The sequence below is a fragment of the Saccopteryx leptura genome, chromosome 7 (assembly GCF_036850995.1).
Source record: "Saccopteryx leptura isolate mSacLep1 chromosome 7, mSacLep1_pri_phased_curated, whole genome shotgun sequence".
Classification (NCBI taxonomy): domain Eukaryota; kingdom Metazoa; phylum Chordata; class Mammalia; order Chiroptera; family Emballonuridae; genus Saccopteryx; species Saccopteryx leptura.
This window is the reverse complement of record NC_089509.1, coordinates 59,234,876-59,261,284: the sequence shown is the minus strand read 5'-3', so window position 1 is coordinate 59,261,284 and position 26,409 is coordinate 59,234,876. Positions and strand designations below refer to the sequence as shown.

The 26,409-nt window shown below is 45.1% G+C and overlaps 2 non-coding genes across 2 annotated transcripts; one reads left to right on the top strand and one right to left on the bottom strand.

Annotated features, from left to right (window-relative positions):
- Positions 1–307: 307 nt before the first annotated feature.
- Positions 308–414, top strand: LOC136379190 (U6 spliceosomal RNA). Its single transcript, XR_010746687.1, has one exon. It is a non-coding gene; the product is annotated as a U6 spliceosomal RNA (small nuclear RNA).
- Positions 415–4,222: 3,808 nt separating this feature from the next.
- On the bottom strand, positions 4,223–4,328 carry LOC136379209 (U6 spliceosomal RNA). Its single transcript, XR_010746704.1, has one exon. It is a non-coding gene; the product is annotated as a U6 spliceosomal RNA (small nuclear RNA).
- Between the last annotated feature and the right edge of the window lie 22,081 nt (positions 4,329–26,409).

Below are 26,409 nucleotides of genomic sequence, written 5' to 3'. Positions count from 1 at the left end.
CTCTCTTTCTAAGATCAAAATTTTTTTTAAAGTTCCTTGAGAATAGGGACAGTATTCTTGATGCTTAGCACAAGAATGGCAAGGGAGTTTCATTTTTGAGTACAAACTCTTGCTGGTTTGGTAGTAGTTGTCTGGAGTACTGATAATGCTGGTGATCCTGGGGAAATAAAAGAGAACTTAAGCCAACCGCCTTTCACTTTCTATAAATGGTCATGAATTAATTAATGGTCACAACAGTACATTCTCTTGTGAGTCTTCATCCTGACTGAGAGACATATAGGTTTTGTGTGTACCAAAAACAAAACCCGTGCTTGATTCGGCAGCACATATACTAAAATTAAAACGATACAGAGAAGATTAGCATGGCCCCTGCACAAGGATAACACACAAATTCATGAAGCATTCCATATTTTTAGACTCAGAGACATGAACAAAAATGTGATGGTAACGGAGGTGGGGGAGAGGGGGGGAGGGGGTGAGGAAGGAGAGAGGGGGTGGGGGAGGGGCACAAAGAAAACCAGATAGAAGGTGATGGAAGACAATTTGACTTTGGGTGAGGGGTACACAGCATAATCAAATGTCAAAATAATCTGGAGATGTTTTCTCTCAACATATGTACCCTGATTTATCAATGTCACTACATTAAATTTAATTTTAAAAAAACAACCCTGTAGACCTTGGGCTTTTCTATGAGAACTCTTAGGACCCTTGTTGGGCAGATAAGTTTGTAAAATTTGTATTTTCTGAGTTGTTCGCTTTTATTGTTAAAAATGGCTGCCCAAATATGTGATCTATGAAACTGCTAATTACCTTCCTGCTTGGGAAGAGCCATAGTTATGCTAATGTTGCTGGAGAAGGGGTTTTCGCACCAAAAAGTTTTAAGAAAAAGGAGGAAGAAGAAGGCCATGTTTTTGCAGAGTGAGAGCAGGGAGGAAGAGTGCTGGAGAGAAAGGCAGCCGAGATGGCGGAGTACTGAAGGAGAAGCCGGTTTGCGCAGAGTCTGTGCAGAGAGAATGAGATGGGGAACCAGAGGCGACTGAGACTGGTGGGGGCCTTTGATTCTAGGAAAACCCAGATGTGTCAGTAGCTTTGTGAACGCTGAATGAGTAGGTTTTGGAGCCCTGTGTGTTTGTGTTTATTCGCCGCCGGGTGCGAGGCTAGAATAAAAGGAATGGCCCACCAGATTTTGGCTCTGCAGTTTCTCTACCATCTGCCCGAATCTAATGTGAACCTGCACATGCTTGGCCCGTGATGGCCGCAACTACTGGCCTTACAACTCTCCAACCCCTACAGAATGACTCTTATTGCAGCTCTCAGCACTTGTAACTCCTCTCAGGCTGGGCTCCTCAGCACCACCGCCTGGCCAACTCCAGAGTTTTCAGATGCCACCCACATCACACCTGCAATAAAGAAAATGATGTACCAATTTTCCCAGCTCTCTATGGCTAATTTCAGTTCATTAGTCTCTAACTTTGATGCAAAAGCCTTAGCTCCTTTACCCACTGTGCTGCTGCCTTACTCACCCCTCGGGCCTTCTCTGGAAGCTGAGCACTGGTGTAACACTCATGATGAAGAGGATTAGTATCACCTGGACAGGCTGTGGTGCAGTGATAGAGCATCAACCTGCAACCCAGAAGACCCAGGTTCAAAATCCCAAGGTCACCAGCTGCAGTGCTGGCTTATCAGGCTTGAGCGCTGGCTCATCCGACTTGAGCCTGGAGTTGCCAGCTTGAGCGTGGGATCATAGACATGAGCCCATGGTCTCTGGCTTGAGCCCAAAGGTCGCTGGCTCAAGCAAGGGGTCAGTGGCTCAGCTGAAGACCTCCATCAAGGCATATATGAGAAAGCAATCAATGAACAACTAAGGTGCTGCAATAAAGAATTGATGCTTCTTATCTCTCTCCCTTCCTGTCTGTCTGTCTCTAAAAAAAAAGAGCCTGACTAGGCAGTGGCACAGTGGATAGATAGAGTGTTGGACTGGGATGCGGAGAACCCAGATTCGAGACCCCGAGGTCGCCAGCTTGAGCATAGGTTCATCTGGTTTGAGCAAAGCTCACCAGCTTGGACCCAAGGTCGCTGGCTTGAGCAAGGGGTTACTCGGTCTGCTGTAGCCCCACGGTCAAGGCACATATGAGAAAGCAATCAATGAACAACTAAGGTGTCACAACAAAAAAAACTAATGATTGATGCTTCTCATCTCTCTCCCTTCCTGTCTGTCTGTCCCTATCTATCCCTCTCTGATTCTCTCTCTGTCCCTGTAAAAAAAAAAGAGAGAGAGAAAAAAGAAAGAAAACTAGTATCATTCTTTTTTTTTAATGTGTTTTTTTAAATATTTTTTATTTATTGATTTTTTAGAGAGAGAGGAGTGAGAGAGACAGAGAGAGAGAGAAGGGGGAGGAGCAGGAAGCATCAACTCCCATATGTGCCTTGACCAGGCAAGCCCAAGGTTTCGAACCGGCGACCTCAGTGTTCCAGGTCAACGCTTTATCCCACTGCGCCACCACAGGTCAGGCTAGTATCATTCTAAATGTATGATTTCTAATTTAAGTTGGATTCTTTTTTTATTATTATTTAGAAAATTAAATTTAACAGTGTAAAGCCAGTAGCCAAGGCTACCATCACAGCAGCCTGGCCCATGCAGGTTCTCATTGGATTCAAACAGTTGGTAAAGAAACAACGGAGCCAAAAACTGGTGGACCACCATCTTTAATTCTAGCTTGCACCCGGCGGGCAAGTAAAAATACACACTGGGCTCCAAAACCAACTCATTCAGTGCTCACAAAGCTACTGATTTATCCGAATTTCCTAGAATCAAAGGTTTCTAGCTCACCAGACTTATTCACCTCTGTTCCCCACATCCTTCCTTCACTCTGCACAAACTCTGCACAAACTGGTCTCTCACTCAACACTCCGCCATCTTGGCTGCTTCTCCTGGCCTCCTCCACATGGCCTTTCTCTGCTCTCTGCTCTCCCTGCACAAACTCTAATGATAATCTCAGGAACCAAGAGAGCAAGCTCTCATTCTGCCCCCATTTTATAGTGTAGATTCAAAATCTTTAATCCAATATACAAAATAGGGAAGTCTCTAATACAAAGTCACTTCTCTGAGGCATGATGGGATTGCACCACCCCACATCAAAAAGGGTGGGAAAGGCTTAATCCCAAAACCAAGCCCCAGGCTACAAGGATCCTGCCTGCCCACAGCCCGCCCCCAACACATTAATATCACCTGGGCAACAGCTTCCATGTGGGCGGCGCTATCTTTAACAAAGTGAGCATAATATATTTTATCTGCCCAACAAACAGGGCAACATTGATCAATAAGAGTTTCAAACAGCCTGACCTGTGGTGGTGCAGTGGATAAAGCGTCGACCTGGAAATGCTGAGGTCACCTGTTGGGCAGATAAAATATATTATGCTCACTTTGTTAAAGACGGCACTGCCCACGAGGAGGCCGTCGCCCAGGTGATATTAATGTGTGTCTCTGTGGGCAGGTAGAATCCTTGTAGCCTGGTGCTTGTTTTTGGGATTAAGCCTTTCCCACCCGTTTTGGTGTGGGGCGGTACAATCCAATCATGCCTCAGAGAAGTGTCTTTGTATTAGAGACTTCCCTATTTTGTATATTGGATTAAAGGTTTGGAATCTACACTATAAAATGGGGGCAGAACGAGAGAGTTTGCTCTCTTGGTTCCTGGGATGATTAGCATGAGAGAGCAGAGGGAGCAGAGCAGAGAGCAGAAAGAGGCCATGTGGCCAGGAGAAGCAGCCAAGATGGCGGAGTGCTGAGTGAGATGCCAGTTTGTGTAGAGTTTGTATCTGGGATAAGGAAGGAGATGGGGAATTGAGGAGAATAAGGCTGGTGAGCTAGAAACCTTTGATTCTAGGAAACTCGGATAAGTCAGTGGCTTTGTGAGCACTGAATGTGAGTGGGTTTTGGAGCCCAGTGTGTGTTTTTACTTGCCCGCCGGGTGCAAGCTAGAATTAAAGACTATGGCCCACCAGTTTGTGGCTCCGTTGTTTCTTTACCGACTGTCCGAATCCAATGCGAACCTGCATGGACTGGGCTGCTGTGATTACATCGCTGGTTCAAAAACCTGGGCTTGCCTGGTCAAGGCACATATGGGAGTTGATGCTTCCTGCTCCTCCCCCCCTTCTCTCTCTCTCTCTCTCTCTCCTTTCTAAAATGAATAAATAAAAAAAAAAAAAAAAAAAAAAGAGTTTCAAACATATGTAACATTTCACGAATTTGGCATCATCCTCGCGCAGGTGCCGTGCTACTCTTCTCTGTATCAGTCCAGTTTTAGTATATGTGCTGCCAAAGCGAGCACTAAGCTGGATTCGCCAAGCCGCTACTGAATACAGGGCTCCAGGTCAGTTCCTTTGAATCTCACTGAGACTTACCAAAACCATTCGCCCTCCCTCTACTCTTACCTTAGTTTTTGCTGAGGGTTCTTCTTCCAACTTCAATCAGAAATAAAGATGCAATTTCTCACCTCGGGTCCATCTAACCAATGCCTCTGCGGTTCCATCTATTCTGAATTTACCTCCTCATCTTCTGCTTCTCAGGACAATTTTTCTGTCTATAGTTTAGATCAGCGTCGTCAGAGTGTGGTTCCTGGACCATAGCTTTAGATGGGTGGGGTCTTGGAACTAGTTTAAAATGCAAATTCTCCTGGGTTTCCACCCCAGACCTGCTGAATCTTTCTCACTCTTACTCTCGGGATAGGCCCAGCAGGCAGTTGTAGGTAACAAGCCCTCTAGGCTGTGCTGAGGCAACTAGAGTTGGAGGCTGTCTGTTCGGACCTCCTCCTCTGAGGATTTGCCAGTTCTTCCTTCATTCTCCTTGTAAGGCCAGGGGCTGCCGCTGCCCTCATGGCCATTCACATGCAGGTTCTCATTGATTCGGGCAGATGGTAAAGAAATGGCAGAGTCGGAGGATGGTGAGCCATTCTGTTTACTGGTGTCTCACCAAGACAGGCAAGCCACAAGAAAAGCCAAGGGAAAAGCAGAAAACCTGCTTTTCCCAAGGAGGGCAAGGGATCAGGGAGGGGAGAAAAAAGAAATCCTCCTGCACCTCCCAGTGGTGGGGGCAGAATCTCCCTTCCAGTAAACATTAGCAAGACAATGGCCCCTCCCAGTCAGGAAGGGAACCTGCAACCTCACAGACCACTATACCTGGCGTAGCCCAGCCTTCAATGCAAACTATTTATATAAGCACGCAAACATATTGTAAGGTATTTTTCCCTGCTGAGAAGGAAGGAAGAGGGCTCAGAGCCACAAAGTGTGGAATAATAAATGGCTTTATTGAGTACAGCGCATCCCGCCCGGCAAAGTTACCTGGCCCCGAGGTAAGATGGAGGCCAGGGAAGTTGAAAGGATTAAACCTCGAGGGAGATATTTAAAGGAGTCCCTCTAGGGAAGTCGAGCTAACATGACGTGGTGAAATCCCACTGGCTGGTAGACTGTTGCTTTTTTTCCAAATGGTTCCTGTTTAGCCTCTTTTGGTATGCTTGGTTGTGGGCGGTCCTAGCCAAAGTTTGCAGGTCTGAGTTTTCCAAGTGACCATCCCCCATTATCCACCAACCTTACACATATACACCATATTTACAAACTTATTTAACCAACATTCCACCCTGTAAAGCCAGTAGCCAGGGCCACCATCACAGCCGCCTGGCCCATGCAGGTTCGCATTGGATTCGGACAGTCGGTAAAGAAACAATGGAGATAAAAACTGATGGGCCATCATCTTTAATCCTAGCTTGCACCCAGCAGGCAAGTAAAAACACACACTGGGCTCCAAAACACACTCACATTCAGTGCTCACAAAGCTACTGACTTATCTGAGTTTCCTAGAATCAAAGGTCTCTAGCTCACCAGACTTATTCACCTCTGTTCCCCATCTCCTTCCTTCTCCCTGCACAAACTCTGCACAAACTGGCTTCTCACTCAACACTCCGCCATCTTGGCTGCTTCTCCTGGCCTCCTCCACATGGCCTCTTTCTGCTCTCTCCTCTAATATTAATCTCAGGAACCAAGAGAGCAAGCTCCCATTCTGTCCCCATTTTATAGTGCAGAAATCAAAACCTTTAATCCAATATACAAAATAGGGAAGTCTCTAATACAAAGTTACTTATCTGGGGCATGATGGGATTGTACCACCCCACATCAAAAAGGGTGGGAAAGGCTTAGTCCCAAAACCAAGCCCCAGGCTACAAGGATTCTGCCTGCTCACAGCCTGCCCCCAACATACATTAATATCACCTGGGTGACGGCCTCCACGTGGGCAGCGCCATCTTTAACAAAGTGAGCATAATATATTTTATCTGCCCAACACACCCCTTTGCTTGCTTTACAATCTACACCACAGGTATCTTCCATGATGGTCACTGTGCGAGGAGTGAGATCGTTGCTGTAAAGCCAGTAGCCACGGCCAGGGCCACTATCACAGCCGCCTTCTGGCCTATGCAGGTTCGCATTGGATTCGGACAGTCGGTAAAGAAACAGTGGAGCCAAAAACTGATGGGCCATAGTCTTTAATCCTAGCTTGCACCCGGCGGGCAAGTAAAAATACACACTGGGCTCCAAAACCCACTCACATTCAGTGCTCACAAAACCACTGACTTATCTGAGTTTCCTAGAATCAAAGGTTTCTAGTTCACCAGACTTATTCACCTCTGTTCCCCATCTCCTTCCTTATCCCAAATACAAAGTCTACACAAACTGGCATCTCACTCAGCACTCCACCATCTTGGCTGCTTCTCCTGGCCTCCTCCACGTGGCCTTTCTCTGCTCTCCTCTGCTCTCTCTTCTAATGATAATCTCAGGAACCAAGAGAGCAAGCTCCCGTTCTACCCCTATTTTATAGTGTAGCTTCACAACCTCTAATCCAATATACAAAGTAGGGAAGTCTCTAATACAATGTCACTTCTCTGAGGCATGATTGGATTGTACCACCCCACATCAAAAAAGGGTGGGAAAGGCTTAATCCCAAAACCAAGCCCCAGGCTACAAGGATTCTCAACACACATTAATATCACCTGGGCAACAGCCTCCTCGTGGACAGCGCCGTCTTTAACAAAGTGAGCATAATATATTTTATCTGCCCAACAGTTGCATAAATGGAAACAGTACAAAGTACAGCAATAGAATTACCAAATCATAAGCTATGGGCAAAACAAGAGAGATGACAGTGGCACCAAGAGAGGCAAATCTTTTCCCTCTGGCTGAATACAGGCCAGAGTTCTGTCTGCAGACAGCACCGTAGCTGGTACCAGAAGCCGCCCTGAGCGGGCATACCAAAGCTTATTGGCCAATACACCAGGATCTGCTGGTTCTATGTGTAGTAAAATAGGAGAACTCATTATTGGCCATAAAAAAATTACAAAGGTGCCCTTGATAATGCTGTCCCCCTGAGCACTCAAGGGATAATACATTTCTACCTTAGGTGGCCAGGTGCTGGTTGCCCAAGCTGTTAATTGGAGGTCCACCTCTAGCCCCTTTCCCCATGGTGCCAACAAGGCATCTCAGATGGGTGGCCTGTACAGTCCAGGGCCAAGTCCATTGAAACTGTTGGACTTTAAGAAGGGCTGTTGGGGCAGGCAAGAGCACGTTGCCCTGCTGTCCAAAACCTGGCTTGAGTAAAATGTCCTTGGTGCGTGTTGGGCAGATAAAATATATTATGCTCACTTTGTTAAAGATAGCACTACCCATGTGGAAGCCCGTTGCTCAGGTGATTGCTTGGGATGGGCGTGATTATATTAATGTGTGTTGGGGGTGGGCTGTGGGCAGGCAGGATCCTTGTAGCCTGGGGCTTGGTTTTAGGACTAAGATTTTCCCACCCTTTTTGATCTGGTGTGATGGAATTTGATCTGCAATTCCATCATGTGTCAGATAAGTAACTTCGTATTACAGACTTCCTATTTTGTATATTGGATTACAGGTTTTGATTTCTGCACTATAAAGTGGGGCAGATCGGGAGCTTGCTCTCTCAGTTCCTGAGAGGAGAGCAGAGAAAGGAGAGCATTAGAGAGGAGAGCAGAGAAAGGCCACATGGAGGAGGCCTGGAGAAGCAGCCAAGATGGTGGAGTGCTGAGGGAAAAGTCAGTTTGTACAGAGTTTGTGCAGGGAGAAGGAAGGAGATGGGGAATGGAGGTGTATAAGTCTGGTGAGCTAGAAACCTTTGATTCTAGGAAAGTCGGATAAAGTCAGTAGCTTTGTGAGCACTGAATGAATGGGTTTTGGAGCCCAGTGTGTGTTTTTACTTGCCCGCCAGGTGCAAGCTAGGATTAAAGATGATGGCCCACCAGTCCTTGGCTTCATTGTTTCATTACCATCTGTCCGAATCTAATGCAAACCTGCATGGGCCAGGCGGCTGTGATGGTGGCCTTGGCCACTGGCTTTGCAGTGCGTATCTGCAACTGAATGGGGGCAGCTGCCTGATGCAGGAGGGCTTCCACTGGAGCTGAGCTACCCTGTTGAGGTCTCTCATTCCAAATCCGGAGTACTGTCTGTAAGTGGTGTGTCCATCCAGTAAGGGAGCTGGTGCCCCCCTCCTGTCGCAGTCCCTGCTTTAAGAATCCGTTATACCGCTCAATGATACCAGCAGCCTGGGGGTGGTAGGGAACATGGTACTTCCAGTCCACCCCTAGGTCCTGAGCCCATTGCTTCACTATAGAACTTGTGAAACGGGTACCATTGTCACTTTCAAGGACCAGCGGTCGCCTATATGCAGTACTCAGGTGGTCCAAAGCCTATATGACTGTCCTCTGCTCAGGGTTACGGGCAGGGTAAGCAGCAAGCATACTGGTGGCAGTAGCTACACAGGTGACTGCATACTGGTACCCTTCTTTTTTTTTTTTTTTTAATAAATTTTTATTTTAATGGGGTGACATCAATAAATCAGGGTACATACATTCAAAGAAAACATTTCCAGGTTATCTTGTCATTTAGTTCTGTTGCATACCCATCACCCGATAAGAGATCATCCTCCACCACCCTCCATCCAGTTCTCTCTGTACCCCTCCCCCTCCCCCTCTCCCTCCTTCCCTCCCCCCACCCCCCATAGTCACCACACTCCTGTCCATGCCTCCTAGTCTCGCTTTTATGTCCCCCCAATGTATGGAATCCTGCAGTTCCTGTTTTTTTCTGATTCGCTTATTTCACTCCGCACAATGCTACCAAGAGTCCACCATTCCGCTATAAGTGATCCGATGTCACCATTTCTCCTAGCTGAATAATATACCATGGTGTATATGTGCCCCATCTTCTTCATCCAGTCCTCTATTTTTTTTACAGTGATTAAAAGCCTTTAAGCAAACTCTTGGCCCATACAGCAAGAATCCCTAAAAGAGTAGTGTCCTTAACATGTTCCCCAAGTCCAAGATGGCCCCATCACCATGCCAAATCCCTGAAAAATGCAACCCAACCACAGTTCAGTCTGTTAGGAGCTGTCACAGGGAGCAGGAGTCCAGGAAAGTTCCCCACAGGAAAAGTCCGCATGGCACTGGAATTGTTGTCACCATTCTATACTTTGCAGCTCATGTCCAAGTCCCAATGACCGCTGCTTCTAGCTGGTAATGATTCAGGTAGACTGGAAAAAGCCATTTGCAGCATGCGTGGATATGGAGCTTCTGTTCTCCTCTGCCTGGAGAGATGAGACCAGGTTGCTTTTCCCTGGAGCTCTGTGACTGTGGCCTGGTAAAGAGAACCTTGGGATACACTAAGCTGAGTGGCAAAGGTAAATTCATAATACAAGTTGGCAAAAGGAGGAAAGAGAGCTCTAAATTAGGAGTAGGTCCCAGCCTGAAATATGAGTGGGGCATTGAGGTAGGAGGGATAAAGGAAACACTATATATTAAGCAAAGCAGCAGAAAATAGGACTATCAACACCCACAACAGAGATCTTTGAGGGAAGAATAAAAAACCTGAGTATTCAGGCAAAATATAGTTAAGTGGCCCTTGTGCGAATGAGATCAGTTTACCTGCTTCTTGGAAGAAATACCCTAGGCTCGTCCACAGTATCGTAGATGGGGCCCACGGCCCTGGGCACCTTCAACCTTCAGTGGCAAACCCCAGCTTTCTGGGCAAGGTTAGGTCATAGGTGGCTGGAGCAGGGCTGGAAGAGACTGAACCCTCCCTTAGAGGAGCGAGGGGGAAGCCCACCTTCCAGTGTCCCTGTTTCCTCACGGCAGAGGCGTGTAAGCCTGGCAGGCTTTAGCTCAATGACCTTCCTTTCCACTATTGAAGCAGGACCCAGATGGCATCCTTTGAGACCCCTTTGGGGTGTTGCAGCCTTTAAGGGTGTATCCTAAAAGCTGGTAGTTCCCCTGATCTCTATTGGGCTTTTTCTGCCTCTAGGTATCTTAAAAGCCATTCTCAGAAGATCTCGCTGAGGGGTTTGAGGATCCCCATCTGCCTATATAAATCTTTTCCATATATCTGGAGCTATTTGGAAAAAAGACAGAACAGTGTTATTAGCTAGATCACTGGTACCCTTCTGACTTTGGTAAGGGTTCAATGATGTCTATCTGCCATCGTGTCAGTGGAACATGACCCCTTTGGATCTGTCCAGGTGACACCAGTGATCTCTGAGGGTGCTCCTTGGAACATACTGCACATTGCTCACAGGCTGCAAGTACCTCCACATAGGACACAGGCAAGTTCCACACCTTAACCGTAGCCCACATAGTTTTCTGTCCTGCACTGAGCAGGCGCCAGTGGAGCCACTGAGCCACATCACCTGCAGGTGCAGTCTCCAACCATCGCACCCTTGCCAACGTATCTGCCTCATCATTCCCAGGATGGGCTAGAGGGGCATGCCCTGTGACATGATATACTGTCACCTGCTTCTGGTGTCCTATTTCCCATAAGTCCTGCCACATGGCCTGACCCCATAGTGGACGGTGCATTACCATCCACTCGTTAGTGTGCCAAGTAGCAGTCCAAAGGGTCAGTCCACAATAGACATCCCAGCTCTCAGTACAAGTCACCAGAGGTGAAGGTTCATTACGAGCAACTAGCCAAACATCTCTTAATTCTGCCCATTGGCTGCTCTGGCCTGTACCTGTGTCCATCCAAATAGTCTCAGTGGCCGGATGGAAGGCTAATGCCATCCACTTGGCAGGTTGGCCCCTGCTGGAACCATCAGTATACCAGGCATCCTCGGGGATGGGTGTCCTGGTAGAGACTGACTTCAGGTTCTGCCTCCTGGGCCCCAGCTCCACCTGACTCTAAGGTCGCATAGGTGACTGGACCCAAGACTTCCTGCAGTTCTGCCCTCAATGGGCTGGTGCTAAGAGCACAGCATTGTTGCAGGTAGGCACCCCACTTGGCCAGGGTGGACATTTGGGTCATACCACTACGTGGTTTGGTTGTCCAATCTCTCACCCATCCTGCAATAGGGTATGTTGTCTTGACTATAACTGGTGTTGTGGTCAAAATACTCTCAGTGGCCAGGAGGGCAGTATACACAGCTGCCAATTGCTTCTCCACTAATGAGTAATAGACTTCAAAACCTTTCCATAATTGGGACCAAAACCCAATAGGTTGCTGTAAGCTCTGTCCATTGTCACAAGCCCCATCCAATCCGTGGGGTTACATGAACATCCAGCTCACAGGGTCTGGCTGGATCAAACACATTCAAGACCTGTGCCACCTTGATAACTCTCTTAGCTGCTGCAAATGAACCTTGCACCTGCTCAGTCCAATCCCAACGAACCCCCTTTTGAATAAGGTTGTCCAAGGGGTGTGGTAACTGAGCCAAATGGGGTATAAATGCTCGCCAATACCCCAACAAACCTAAACATTCCTGTAACTGTTTTACTATTGTGGGCACGGAGTATGCTTGGATCTTATCTATAACTGAGTCAGGGATAACTTTTGTCTTACTTGACCAGACAACTCCCAAGAATTTAACAGATAACCCAGGTCCTTGTAATTTGTTCTCATTGCCTACCCAGCACATGCTTTCATATATGCGGCTTAAGTGTCTGTTTGTCGCCGATAGCTTATTGGTTGCTTGCGTAACTGTACTAGCCAATGGGGTGAAGTTGCCACGGCTGAACGCAAATTGAGCGGGTCAGGGGGAAGGTGAACATTTGTTTGCATTGGCAATCATCTGTTTTACATAAAAGCTATGTCTTAACATAATTTCTTTTAAGAATGCCTCCTAGAAAATACAGCACTGAAGAGGAGAGAAAAGGAGCTAAAGCTGCACTAAAATGGCTTTCTTGACAAAAAGAAACCACTGAGCAGAGAAAGACAAGGCTTGCTTCAGTCGCAGAGCAAATGTGTCTTTCTCGGCAAAATGAGACTGATGAGCATAGAGAAACAAGGCTTGCCTCAGATGCAAGGCAAAAAAGCCTGTCTCGACAAAATGAGTCCCTTGAACAAAGGCAGAGAGAAATGCAAAAAAAACGACAGAGTAATGCTGACTGAAACGCAAAAAGGATTAAAACAGTTTCAAACAGAGAAACTTTAATTTTTGAGTATTTCTCTGGTGATATGAATATTAAATGTGAACACTGTCAGTCCTTAAACTTCAAGTTAGAAACTAATCGATTTGACCATGTCAAGAAAGGATTTTCTCAATGTTGCAAGTACGAAAACATTGTAGTTCCACTAATTGAGAATTATCCACCACTCTTGAATAAATTATTGACTAATCAGCATCCAAATAGCAAACAGTACATGGATAGCATTCGATCCATTAATAGTTCATTTGCTTTTGCGTCCATGGGAAACAAACCAATTGACTTGCCTGGACCAGGACTTTATTGCTTTCGACTTCGTGGTTTCCTTCATTGCACTCTACTTTAAGCAATTAAGCAAGTAGAAGGGGGAAACCCCATGGGGCACTAAGCAAAGGGGCGTCCTCGCTGCCTGCCCTGGGTAATTCAGTTTGAATTAGCAGACACCTTTGCACAAATCATTTTAATTACAATTTATAATATCTAGAATAGCGGTCATTTCATATGACCACCGGGCTTTCTAGTGCTTTCATATGGGATAGCAGGGTAAGGACTGCTTGCTCCAATTCTGGAAGAGAATCACTAGTTAGCATAATATCATCAATATAATGGTACATGACAATTGCCTCTGGCTGTTTCCATTTAGCCAGGTCAGCAGCCACCAGCCTATGACACAAGGTGGGGCTATGCAAATAGCCCTGGGGTAACACTGTAAAGGTCCATTGTCTCCCTTCCCAACTGAAGGCAAATTGGTCTTAACTCTCTGCAGCTATATCAATAGAGAAAAAGGCATTGGCCAAGTCTGCTACAAACTGGTATGTCCCCAACTCATGGCTTAGCCGATCCATCATGTTAGCTATCGAGGGTACAGCAGCGTGCAAAGGGGGGCAACTTTTTTTTTTTTTATTTTTTTTATTTTACAGAGACAGAGAGAGAGTCAGAGGGATAGACAGGGACAGACAGACAGAAACGGAGAGATGAGAAGCATCAATCATTAGTTTTTCGTTGCGCATTGCGACTTCTTAGTTGTTCATTGATTACTTTCTCATATGTGCCTTGACCGTGGGCCTTCAGCAGACTGAATAACCCCTTGCTGGAGCCAGCGACCCTGGGTCCAAGCTGGTGAGCTTTTGCTTAAGCCAGATGAGCCCGCACTCAAGCTGGCGACTTCAGGGTCTTGAACCTGGGTCCTTCCACATCCCAGTCCAACGCTCTATCCACTGTGCCACCGCCTGGTCAGGCAGGGGGGCAACTTTATTAAGTTCTCTGTAATCTACTGTCATTCTCCAGGTTCCATCTGGTTTGTGCACAGGCCATACCAGGGAATTGAAAGGACTGTATGCTGGCCAGATGATCCCCACTTTTTCTAGTTCAAGGACTGTGCTTGTGATTTCTTCATAACCACCTGGCAGGTGGTACTTCTTGGTGTTAGTCACACACCGAGAAAATGGGTAATTGCATGGTCCACAACACTGCCTTCACAACCTTGATCCACAGCCAGAACTCCCTGGCTATAGTTTCCAACCAGTCCTTGCAAGACATCTACCCCCAAAATATACTCAGGAATAGGAGATACATACACTTATATGGCTTAGGAGGCAGTTTTCCTATCCCCAATGGAATAGTTATTGGCTTCACTAGAACAGTTTAGCCCCCATAACCATCAATGGCCACTGGGGTCCCAGCAAACCGCTCTGGGTTCCCACAGAGGAGGGAACATTCTGCACCTGTATCCACCAAGGCCAACACCCGTTGTACATTAGAAGGGGACCAGTGGATAGCCAGTTCCACGTGTGGCCTCCAGTCCTTGCCCAACCCTGTTAGACGGGTCCCTTGGCTGTTTTCCTATTCGAACTGGTACAATGGGTCTTGGGAGTTCTCCTCTCCCTCAGCTGTCTCGTCATATAATCTTGTAACGGAACTGCCCGCCCACCAAACGTTTTATTGGTAGCTGCTGGGGCCTTTCGTCTCAGTGGCTGGAACTTCTGTTCTGGTTTAAGCTGCTGCCAAAGCTCCAAAAGAATTTTATTAGACTGGCCATCTAATTTCCCCTTATCTGCTCCAGCCGCAATCAAATCTATTCACATCTGTGTTCGGGTAACCTTTACAGGCCCGTTTCCCTTGTTAGTCGTGGGGGCAACATAGGCAGCAGTCCTCACTGCTTTATGATCCCGAGAGGCCTCCAGCTCTCCCAAATCTGCTACCATCTGTGTAACCACATTGATGGGCTGCCCCACATAAGGGCCCAAGATAGCCACAGTGACTCAAAAAGGGCTGACGGGGCGCTAGCAAGGATAAAGTACCTCATTTTTGCCATAAACACTTCCTCGTCTGGCCCACAGGACCCAGGGTTGAAAGCAGCATTCCTCATACCTAGTTCCTGGAGGACCATTACTAACTCACTGTAGCACTGCCACTCACTCACTGCCCCTGGCAATTCTCCAGCATTCTCCCAGACCATACAAATGGTGGCCATCACCTATTCTAATAGGGTATGGTCTCCTGGGTTGTCACGACAGTTCTGAAGAAGCTGCCTCAAGGAGGGGTATGTGGTAATGGCACCCAATTTCTCCATCTCTGTCCTGGAGAGCATGATGCCATCCACCCTTATGTCCCATAATCGTAGTAACCAGGCTACCAGGGATTCAGTAGGTTTCTGCCTAAATTGTGTACCCAGCTCTGTCTGGGTATAGGGCCGGACCACAGAGTGTTCCATTACCTGGGCAGGAGGCTGTGGCTGCCCCTGAGGGACTCTTCGTTGCTGGGTTTTTACCTTCTTGGCACCCACTGGTTGGGGTCTCAGTGTGCATATGACAGCTTCAGCCTGAGCCTTCTCATCCTCAGAAGAGGAGTTAGAAGCGCCTGCTCCCACTGACTCAAAGCCAATCCACCGGCTCGGATACTGCTGCTCCTTTGGTGACCATTCAGGCTCCTGTGGCCACTGGCCTCTGGTCAGAAGCTGAGACTCAAGCTCTTAAATCCACGGTTGTTTCTCCAACAACTGCCAGTGCAAACGTTCAGCTTCCAGGGCAAACTGCAACTCACAAACCCATAATTCCTTTTCCAGTGCTTGCTTTAATTCCAGCCTTTTCTGCAGTTCTATTTGCAATTCATCCTGGAGCTTTAGACATAGGGCAGCTTCTCTTACAGAACTCCTGGTTTCCTCTTGAGTAAAAAACACCCAGCCCACAGCCTCTAAAAGGACAGCCATGTGGAACCAGAACAGCAAGTAGTCATCTACCCCACCACTCAAGGGTGGTGGCTCCATACCAATCTGATCTGAATCCTGCTGCAAACTACACCAATTGTAAAGCCAGGGGCCACCGCCACCATTGTGGCCATTCACATGCAGGTTTTCATTAAATTTGGGCAGACGGTAAAGAAACAGCAGAGTCGGAGGATGGTGTGCCATTCTGTTTACTGGTGTCTCATCAAGACAGGCAAGCCACAAGAAAAGCCAAGGGAAAAGCAGAAAACCTACTTTTCCCATGGAGGGCAAAGGATCAGGGAGGAGAGAAAAAAGAAATCCTCCTGCACCTCTCAGTGGTGGGGCAGAATCTTTTTTCCAGTAAACATTTGCAAGACAATGGCTCCTCCCAATCAGGAAGGCAACTCACAACCTCACAGACCACTATACCTGGCATTGCCCAGCCCCCAATGCAAACTATAAGTGAGCAAACATATACATCATATTTACAAACTTATTTGACCAACACTCCTCTCTTCACATTGAGGAGCCCTGAGGAGCCACTGCGCCACCTCACCCGCAGGTGTTGTAAAGTACCAAAAGCTACAGTATCAATAGTAATATTTTAAGAGGCTTAAAGAACATTTTATTAATTTGGGTTAAGGTGTGCAGAGAAATTTTGTGAATAATCTCTGTGCTGTGTGATTGGCATAAAACCAGGATGGCCCTTGGCATTGTATTGTAAATACAAAGGGAAGGAAAACATGGATTCCCTGACATTCCACCACACCTGTGGGGAAAGGGGTGAATGGCTAGCCAAGTGCAGGAAGAGAAAAGCCAAAATAAACCTTTTCTTATAGTAATGAGCCATTTGCGGGCATTTGTCCCCATGGAAACTACCTCTCCCATATAAATGCATATAGTTAATGTGTGTGACTCTGGACAAAGAGATGGCAGATGAACATTAGAAAATATAGAAATGTCTCTTAATATGTAAAGAGACATCTTTCTATCATTGTGTTGACTTGTAAATTTTGTTTTCTCCAAAATGATGTATGGCTTGCAAATTAAACATGGTCCTATCATGTTAAAGGGCATATGACTATAACCAATAGTGGTAAAGGGCACCTAATTGCAATTTTTGCTTCTGTACTTCCCACTTGCAAAACTATTAAAAACTAAGTAGAACAAAGGGCCAGCACGCTCTCCCTCAGATTTCTGTCGGAGTTGCCGCCGCTTGGCCAAGCTAGACAATAAAGCTTTGGTGTGTAATTGACAGATTTTGTTCGTGTCTTCAATGTTTCCGGTCCTTCCGGATTAGGCTTAACAACATAATTATTTCTCCTTCTGGACTTCTAACCTAAAGAAATAATCTAAAATGAAGACATGGTTTCATACACAAAGATATTCTTTACAGTATTGTTTAAAACTGGGAAAATTAGAAATAAGCTGTAACACCAGTATCTAAGGCCAGGGCAACTATCACAGCAGCCTCCTGGCCCATGCAGGTTCGCATCAGATTCGGACAGTCGGTAAAGAAACAATGGAGCCCAAAACTGATAGGCCATTTTCTTTAATTCTAGCTTGCACCCAGCGGGCAAGTAAAAATACACACTGGGCTCCAAAACCCACTCACATTCAGTGCTCACAAAGCCACTGACTTATCCGAGTTTCCTAGAATCAAAGGTTTCTAGCTCACCAGCCTTATTCTCCTCAGTTCCCCATCTCCTTCCTTCTCCCTGCATAAACTGCACAAACTCTGCCCAAACTGGCATCTCACTCAGCACTCCGCCATCTTGGCTGCTTCTCCTGGCCACATGGCCTCTTTCTGCTGCTCTCTGCTCTGCTCCCTCTGCTCTCTCATGCTAATCATCCCAGGAACCAAGAGAGTAAGCTCCTGTTCTGCCCCCATTTTATAGTGTAGATTCATAACCTTTAATCCAATATACAAAATAGGGAAGTCTCTACTACAAAGTCACTTCTCTGAGGCATGATTGGATTGTACTGCCCCACATCAAAAAGGGTGGGAAAGGTTTAATCCCAAAACCAAGCCCCAGGCTACAACGATCCTGCCTGCCCCCAACACACATTAATATCACCTGGGCGATGGCCTCACATGGGCAGCGCCATTTTTAACAAAGTGAGCATAATACATTTTATCTGCCCAACATAAGCCCAATGTCCATGATGGGGAGAAATTACTAAAACAGGAGGACAGTGGCATATAAGCAGCAATTCAAAATGATGTTCATCAAGTTTTTATTTAAACAGGTAAATTATGCCATAATATTAAATATGTTAAAGGATAAATGAAATTATATATAAAGGCTAGTTGAAAAGATTGGTTTTATTATTTTTTCATTATTTTTTAAAGGTTTTTATCTTTTTTTATTATTCATTTCAGAGAGGAGAGAGAGAGAGAGAGAGAAAGAGGGAGGGAGAGAGAAAGAAAGGAGGGAGGAGCAGGAAGCATAAACTCCTATATGTGCCTTGACTAGACAAGTGCAGGGTATTGAACCGGCGACCTCAGTGTTCCAGGTTGAGGCTTTATCCACTGCGCCACCATAGGTCAGGCATAATTAGTTTTTAAAGGTTGTTTTTAATACTAGTAATTAGCTATACTGTTTCCTTTGTCTTTGTTTTGGTTGCCACAAGAAACAAGATCAAAGAGATTAGGAGAGGAAACAAATGCAGCAACAGTTTAGAAGCTGAAAAAGAGAGTAGAATGGTTAATCAAACAGAGAAAATGGATTCCTTAACGATCAGTGAGAAACACAAAGAAACAGAGCCTTTTATGGGTCTGGAGGAGAAAGAAACTTTCCTTGACTCCCAGGGTTTTTTCAGCTGGCCTAATAATCAGATAGACATGAGTCAGACTAGTAAAGGTGAATGACCAAAGATAATTACAGTACATGCATATGTATGGAAACCCTGCATACTTAAGAGAGTCAGAGAGCCTCCATCTGTAAGAGGTTCTGAGACAGAAAAGGAAATGAGTTCTATATGCCCTTCTGAGCTAGGGAGCAATTGCCGGGAGAGCACGCTCAGTCATCAGTAGTTTGCCCTGCCACATAGTTAGGTTATCTCTGATCACCTCTTAAGGGCAAAGCCCTTAATTGAAATTCTTCCATGTAGTTAAAGGGGGGAGAAGGCGAAGAAATTTCTCTTGAGCACACAGGGTCTCGGTTGCCTTTAGTTCAAAACAATCCACATACAACAAAAGCACATCTTGGGGTGACATGTGCTAAACCCCTACACAAGGCAGAATACCCCAAAGACTCAGAAAGTAGCCACACTGTATTTCTTTCTGAATAGGGGTACAGGCAAGCTACAAACAGGAAGAATGATTGAAATTCGGTGTAAGGAGCAGTTGCAGCCCAAGCCTCTCCCCCACGGAGGTCACTGAGTGGCTGCCCCTCCCCGGAAACTGGAGATTTAGTCTGCAGAGGGTAACACAAAGGACCTCTGAAGTGAGGAACTCCATACCTGAGGACAGGTGATTAACAAATTTCACTTGTGGAATGTCCAAGAGGCCCCCAGCCTTCACTCTGATTGGACCCCAGGCCTCTGGCCACCAGGCATAAATTCTCCATGCAGGAAAAAGGAAAACCGTCTTCTGGTCATTTGTGTATTAAGTCCAAGAGAGAAGGTCTGACCAGGGATTCCCCAAAACCACTCAGCAAATCACAACCAATGCTTTTCATGCTATGGTGACAACATATGACTGTGTCATGAAATTATTTAGTAAGTTGTATTGATAAAATAAAGAAAATATGAGAATGTTTGCCATATAATAAAGTATTGCTGATGTATTGTGAAACTTATTTATACACACACATTCACATGCAAAGGGTTATTATGTGAAATGTATTTCTTATTGTTTACTTGGTCAAAACATTTTGAAAGCCACTGCTCTATGGTGAGATCATAGATAGTTGACAAGCTGCATTCGTGTTCTGAGCTTCCTCTTAGCTTTCTTCTTCACTGTAAAAGATGACATTGGAGGAAAGCATGTAACATGAAAAGGCAGAAAACAAACAACAGAAAAAGCAACTTGGTGGAAACAGAGACTCTGCAGGAAAAAAATATTAAAAAATGACAATATCCTCAGAGAGATGGGGAAATATTAAAAAACAGAGTGCTGTAAAGAATGAGTGAATATTCAGATAACAACAAAAGTAAAGTTTTCAAAATAAAAAATTAATTACAGAAATTAAAACCACAATTATGTATATTAGAAGATAGATTTGAGGAAAGCTTATTTACCTTTGTATCCCTTTCTACCACCATATGTGTACAAATCAAATAATAATAAAGCCTGATTGGTGGTGTTATAAAGTACTGTTCTGCAGGGTTTACATAGAGACACCAAGTCCTAATGAATTTTTAGGAGTTTTATTAATAGAAGGAGACTGAATAATAAGCCGGCTGCATATGACAAACACGGGGTATAGCTGACCCAAATTGTGCTGTCCAGAATGTAGCTCTAAGGCAGGTTATATACCCTTGATCACACACAGGTTGGGGGGAAAAGGCAGGGGCATGACACAAGCTTATAACATTCATCTATAGCAGTGGTCCTCAACCCCCAGGCCGCGGACCTGTACCGGTCTGTGGGCCATTTGGTACCGGTCCGCAGAGAAGGAATAAATAACTTATGTTATTTCTGTTTTATTTATATTTAAGTCTGAATGATGTTTATGTTATTTCTGTTTTATTTATATTTAAGTCTGAATGATGTTTTATTTTTTAAAAATGACCAGATTCCCTCTATTACATCTGTCTAAGACTCACTCTTGAAGCTTGTCTCGGTCACGTGATACATTTATCCATCCCACCCTAAAGGGTGGTCCGTGGAAATATTTTCTGACATTAAACCGGTCCGTGGCCCAAAAGAGGTTGGGGACCACTGGTCTATAGGATCTATAAAAAATATTCCTACATATTAAAACTTATAAGGTAACATAATATGAAGGATGTTGTTTTACATATTAAAAGACATTCCCAAATATTTTAGTGTCCATCTGCCATCCCTTTGTGAGGTACATACATAAATCACACGATTTCAGGATGGGGGGCGCTTACATGAAGTCAGAGGATAAGCGTTTGTGAATCGCCCATTAAGAAGAAAGAAAGGGGAAAGGAAAAGGCCACTTAATCTTTCTTCCATTCCTCTGCACCTGGCTAGCTGTTTACCTTCTTCCTCACAGGTGTGGGGAAGGGAGGGGCTCTAAGTCTTCTTCCTTCTTCCATTCAAAACCTAGTACAAAACCTTTTCATTTACAATACAATGCTGTCGTCCATCTTGAGCTGGTGTAAATCACACACAAGTATAAAGATCATATTTACAAAATCTCTCTGTATGCTTAGCCTAAATTATAAAATGCCCTTTAAGCTTCTTGGTAAAAGGAGGTTTCTTATATAGTATGTCCCTGTAAGCCAGGAAACTTCCACATTCCTCTCCCTTCATTCTCTACAGAAAGGACGGGGAAGAAACCTAACTCTTTCTCCTAAAATATTAATATTAAAATTTGCAATTCTTTGGTACCTTACCACAGTGGTACAGTGGATTGAGTATTGACCCAGGATGCTGAGGTATTGGTTTGAAACCCCAAGGGCACTGGCTGGAGCACAGGCTCATCCAGCTTGAGCACCGGCTTGCCATCCAAAGCGTGGGGTTCCTGGCTTGAATGCGGGATCATTGGCATGATTCCGAGGTTGCTGGCTTGAGCAAGGGGTCACTGGCTTGACTTGAGCACCCCCCCACATACACACTGTCAAGGCACATTGTAAAGCCAGAAGCCATGGCCACCATGACATCAGCCCGGCCCATGCAGGTTCACATTGGATTCGGACAGTCGGTAAAGAAACAACGGAGCCAAAAACTGGTGGGCCATCATCTTTAATCCTAGCTTGCACCCGGCAGGCAAGTAAAAACACACACTGGGCTCCAAAACACACTCACATTCAGTGCTCACAAAGCTACTGACTTATCCGAGTTTCCTAGAATCAAAGGTTTCTAGCTCACCAGACTTATTCACCTCTGTTCCCCATCTCCTTCCTTCTCCCTGCACAAACTCTGCCCAAACTGGCTTCTCACTCAACACTCCACCATCTTGGCTGCTTCTCCTGGCCTCCTCCACATGACCTTTCTCTGCTCTCCTCTGCTCTCTACTCTAATATTAATCTTAGGAACCAAGAGAGCAAGCTTCCGTTCTGCCCCCATTTTATAGTGTAGATTCAAAACCTTTAATCCAATATACAAAATAGGGAAGTCTCTAATACAAAGTCACTTATCTGAGGCATGATGGGATTGCACCACCCCACATCAAAAAGAGTGGGAGAGGCTTAGTCCTAAAACCAAGCCCCAGGCTACAAGGATCCTGCCTGCCCACAGCCTGCCCCCAACACACATTATATCACCTGGGTGACGGGCCTCTATGTGGGCAGCACCATCTTTAACAAAGTGAGCATAATATATTTTATCTGCCCAACAATCCACCCCTATGCTCACTTTACTACCCACAATCGACACCACCGGCATCCCTGTGCAAGGGAATTAGAACATTACACAAATTACAACCGCATGGCAAATCATACAATTTCAACAATCACAAAGGTACACACATAGATGAAAAACAACTAAAGTGAAGCAATTACAAGATGATGCTTCTCATCTCTCTCCTCCCTCTCTCTTTTCCTTCATTTCTCTCTTTAAAATCAATTTTAAAAATAAAAGATTTGTTAAGTGACTGACTCAAATTAATGCCTGTAATACAGAGAGGTTAAGTAATTTGCTCAAGGTCACACAGAGAATTTGTAAGCTGTTATTGTAAACCAGGTTATTATATCTGAATAATATATAAATTAAATATTTTATTTATTTATTTATTTATTTATTTATTTATTTATTTATTCAATTAAGTGAGAAGCAGTGTTGCAAGAGGGTGAAACCTTGGAGGATTGACACTCAGATAACTATAAGAGGAAAAAGAGAATTTATTAATAAAATCCAGCAAAGCACACAGACTATAGCTCCAAAGACACATGCTCCCCAAAATTAGATTTCTTAAATCTTATATACCCTTTACAGAACACAAGTTCACATACTTGGGTGTTGTGGACCGTTAATGGCAAAAAAGCCATTATAGATTTGAGGCTTGGCAGGGGGCTAAGTTCTACCCCCTCCATCTCCATATTTGGCTTTGATGCTGAGTGTTTGCACCCACTCCACTTCCTTCCTTGGGTTGCAGGAAGCAATATACATGCCCTTCCTCTGACTCTTTGTTTGTTTCAGATGTTTGTAAATTTCACTAATGTATTCTGTTTTTGCCTTGGGAGAGTTCCTGTCTTAGCCTTTGATGTGCAACTTTGTATCAGGGTCCTTGATTTGCATAGGTCTATATAATAAAGCGAACTGGGGCTGTGAGGCACTCAGATGCTGCCAGGCAGTTTGAGGAGTCCTCCCGGTCCCATCGGTTTTGTTCTGACAAAGTGTGTTTCCTTAATTCCGCACCGTTATTTGGAGCTGCTTTGGAGCTGCGCTGGTCTGCGGCACTTGGGTCTCGTGATTCTTTGTCTTGAGGTACATACATCAATCGCAGGATTTCAGGATGGGAGGGGGCTTACAGGATGTCAGAGGATAGACATTTGTGAATCGTCCATTAAGGAGAAAGAAAGGGGAGAGGAACAGGCTGCTCACATCTCCCTTCCCCCTCCTGCATTCCTGGCTGTTTACCTTCTTCCTCACGGGTGTGGGGAAAGGAGGGGTTCTGAGTCTTCTTCCTCCTTCCATTCAAAACCTTCTTAGTACGAAAACCTCTTTACTTACAATATAATAGCCCTTTCTAAGCAGGAATGGATCAGCCATCTTGATCTGGTGTAAATCACACACAAGTATAAAGATCATATTTACAAAATCTCTCTAAATGCTTGTCCTAAATTATAAAATATCCTTGAAGCCTCTTTTTTTTTTTTTACAGAGTCAGAGAGAAGGATAGACAGGGACAGACAGACTGGAATGAAGAGATGAGAAGCATTAATCATTGGTTTTTTGTTGCGTGTTGCAACCCCTTAGCTGTTCATTGATTGCTTTCTCATATATATGCCTTGACCCCGAGCCTTCAGCAGACGGAGTAACCCCTTGCTCGAGCCAGCAACCTTGGGCTCAAGCCAGTGAGCTTTTGCTCCAACCAGATGAACCCGCGCTCAAGTTGGAGACCTCGGGGTCTCGAACTTGGGTCTTCTGCATCTCAGTTCGATGCTCCATCCACTGCACCACCGCCTGGTCAGGCCTTGAAGCCTCTTATCTCAAGGGGGTTTCCTTCCTTAGCAGGGAGGTAGAAATACAGGCTCCCACATTCACCCAGCAACCTCTTTCTGGGGCCGATGATCTGCCCATCTAGGACCACTGCTCTGTTGCTCAGCAACTGAGCTATTTTAATGCTTGAGGAGAGGCCATGAAGCCATCCTCAGCACCCAGGGCCAACTTGCTTAAACCATTGGAGCTATGGCTGTGGGAGGAGAAGAAAGAGAGGGAGGGAGAGAGAGAGAGAGAGAAGGGGAAGGGGGGGTGGAGAAGCAGATGGTTGCTTCCCTTGTGTGCCCTGACTGGGAATCGAACCCAAAACTTCCACATGCTGAGCCGATGCTCTACTGCTGAGCCAACCAGCCAGGGCCTAAATTAAATATCTGCATATTTAAATGTATATATATTTTATAGAAGGAAATGTTTTGTTTGCCTTTTGACATATGGTAAGAAAAAACAGGCTGCCTGGTCTGACATCTGAACACTGGTGTTTTTATCTGAATTTATAGTCATGCAGTCAAGTTGATAGTGCCAGCTTCTATGTGCCTGTTACTTTTGCAGAATTATTGGATATTCAAAGGATAGTATCAATGATCGTGATGAGGAGAGCATTAATATGCAGTGAGAAAAGATTAACCTATAGAAACAATTAGACCATTTCAACACTTTATTACATATTATGTATTTAAAATCAAGTGTTAGAATGTAAACATCAAACCATAAGCAGTGTAGCAATTTTGGGAAGGGAAAATCAAACTCTCTGTGGGTCTGGATACTCAAGGAAGGCCAAGAAGTCACTTGAGAGAAATCATCTCCCCTGGTAATCTACAGAAGAGGCAGTTGGACATGGGCTGCCCCTGCAGTCTTCAGCTGAACTCTTCTGGTACTTTCCGTCTGGGTCTAACATTGGGCTTGTTCTGTTTTTCCACACCAGATGTCTACACATGCTTAAATATAATCTCCACAGACTGTTATTAACTTTAGGTATATAAAATTCCTCCTACATAACCTCCATCCTGTCACAACCAACAATGTGGTTCTTGGAGCTCTTAAAGTTTACTAGAATAAAAAACTTAGACAAAAATGTGGACACATCACACATAGGCCATCTCCAAATACTTCTGCTGCTCTCCATTTTTTCTCCCAAGGGAGTATGGGAATATTTTTCTCCTCCTCCTCCTCCTCCTCCTCCTCCTCTTCTCCTTCTCCTTCTCCTTCTCCTTCTCTTTCTTCTTCTTCTTCTTCTTCTTCTTCTTCTTCTTCTTCTTCTTCTTCTTCTTCTTCCTCTTCTCCTCCTTCTTCTTCTCCTCCTTCTCCTCCTCCTCCTCCTCCTCCTCTTCCTCCTCCTCCTCCTCCTCCTCCTCCTCCTTCTCCTTCTCCTTCTCCTTCTCCTCCTTCTTCTTGAATATAAAATGTCAAGAGGTCTTTCTGATTCAGGATTTTTTCCTGTCAAGTACCAAGTAAAGCAACTTGTCTTTTTTTGAGCTTGGGGTATTTCACTATGGAAATAAAAATTCAAATGATTATCTTTGGAGCACATTGTCTGTATGCTTGAGAGTTGCATTCGCAGAAAATGGGCTTAAAAGGTAAAGGGCTGATCCTCAGCCATACCTCTCACACCTGTAGCAGAATTACTACTGGTGCTGGGGCACAGAGATCCCTGTGAATGACTGCGCACAGAGGGGAGGGAAGAGCAAAGACTGTCTGAGAAACTCCGTGCCCTTCAATCAGCTCAACAAGTTTCCAGCTCATGGGCAGGGAATAGTTTTGATGTGACAGCTTGTGGGGTATGCTTCTGCTGGCCTTCCTCAAGTGCTTCCACAGGTGTGTGGACATTTACTGGGAGAGGTCAGAATAAAAGAGAATAAAACCAGGGATTAGACAAATAAGGGACTCAGCATTCAAACACATCTGAGATGACTGAACTGGACTGGTGGCCGAGCCAACTAGTTATTACTCTAGTTTCTTGGAAACCTCCAAACCAGGTTTCTCCACGGGAGAGAATAATGTTCTGTCACTCAACTTTCAGTAACATCTGTCATGCAGAAATTACTTGAGACTGTCTATGTGTGCTGTGTTCTCTTTGTTATGACCACTGTATGCACATTTAATGCTTTTCTGACGATGGTTATCATTTGAAACAAAATCGTGCACATAGGCAGTTTGCCATTCTGATGGACTTATGCAAACGTTCATGAAGTCTGCTTCACATATAATAACTGCTACTTACTATATGCTGGGCTCTCACTTGAAGCACTTTACCTTATTGGATAGGATAGATGCTATACTGTTGAGGAAACTGAAACAGGGGGGTTAAATAACTTGTCACATAGTTTGAGATGGTGAGCCAGAATCTGAGCTGAGGTGTTCTGATTTGAGAGACCCTTAAAAGTTCTAAGATACAGACTTTGGAGAAAATTTAAATAAAGAGAGATTCAGAGGTCTTG